The sequence below is a fragment of the Carlito syrichta genome, unplaced genomic scaffold (genome assembly GCF_000164805.1).
Source record: "Carlito syrichta isolate Samal-C Ts95f unplaced genomic scaffold, Tarsius_syrichta-2.0.1 Scaffold73650, whole genome shotgun sequence".
Classification (NCBI taxonomy): domain Eukaryota; kingdom Metazoa; phylum Chordata; class Mammalia; order Primates; family Tarsiidae; genus Carlito; species Carlito syrichta.
The window spans coordinates 174,721-176,384 of NW_007017746.1; positions in this window are offsets into that span (position 1 = coordinate 174,721).

The window sequence follows — 1,664 nt, forward strand, 5'->3', positions numbered from 1 at the left end:
GTGCAAAAGACAACCGCATTTCTATACACCAATAATAAACAAAGAGAAACCCAAATAAAAAGCATAATTCCATTCACAATATCCCCCCGCAAAAATGAAATACCTTAGCATAACCAGAGATGTGAAAGACCTTTACAATGAAAACCACAAAACACTGCTCAAAGGAGTCAAAGATGACACAAACAACTGAAAAAATATTCCATGCTCATGGATAGAAAGAATCAACATTGTTAAGATCTCCATTCTACCTAAGGCGATCTACAGATTTAACATAATACCCATCAAATTACCAACAACATTCTTCTCAGACCTAGAAACAACAATACAGGAAATCATATGGAAACATAAATGACCAAGAATAGCCAAAACCATCCTCAGCAAAAAAACAAAGCAGGAGGTATCATGCTACCAGACTTTAAACTTTATTATAAAGCTACAATAATCAAAATAGCCTGGTATTGGTACAAGAACAGGCATATTGACCAATGGAATAGAATTGAGATTCCAGAAGCAAAACCTCAATTTCTCAACAAACTCGCCTTCAACAAAGCTTCCACCACCCACCACTGGGGAGAGGAGAATCTATTCAGTAAATGGTGCTGGGAAAACTGGCTGACCACATGCAGAAGATTGAAAGAGGACCCCTACTTATCCCCATACACAAAAATTAGCTCTAAATGGATCAGAGACCTAAACATAAAACTTCAAACTCTAAGAACCTTAGAAAATGCAGGAGACACTCTTATAGAAATTGGAACTGGCAATCGGTTCCTGATCAAAACCCTAAGGGCCCATGCCATAAGAGATAAAATAGACAAGTGGGACCTCATCAAACTGACAAGCTTCTGCAAAGCCAAAGAAACCATCAGGAGAGCAGGGAGGCAGCCCACAGACTGGGAAAAATATTTGTCAACTCCATATCTAACAAAGGCCTAACATCTAGATCTACAAGGAACTCAAACGTGCTGAAAAGAAAAAAAAAACAAGCAACCCCTTTACAAAGTGGGCAAAAGATATGAATAGACACTTCTCAAAAGAAGACATATGAGCAGCCAACAGATACATGAAAAAATGTTCAGCCTCTCCAGTCAACAAGGAGATGAAAATTTAAACTACACTAAGATACCACCTAACTCCAGTCAGAATGTCCATCATCAATAACTCAAAAAATAACAGATGCTGGAGAGGAAGTGGCGAAAAGGGAACACTTCTACACTGCTGGTGAAAGTGTAAACTAGTACAGCCTCTGTGAAAAACAGTGTGAATTTGCTAAAAGTTCTAAAAATTGACCTTCCATATGACCACACAATCCCCCTACTGGGATTATACCAGGAAGAACTCAAATCACTCTATTAAAAAGATAATTGTACACATATGTTTATTGCAGCATTGTTCACAATAGCAAGAACATGGAACCAACCATGCTGCCCATCAAAAGAGGACTGGATTAAAACGTGGAATATATATATAATGTAATATTACACACGAAGAGCAGAATCATGAATTTCACAGCAACCTGGATGGAATTAGTGTCTATAATACTGATTGATCTTTTGCAGAGACAAAGAACTGAGTATCACATGTTCTCACTCATAAGTAGAACTTGAACAACTATTGCAATACTAGAAGAATAGGATTGACAGTAGTGGGAAACTGCGGGGTGT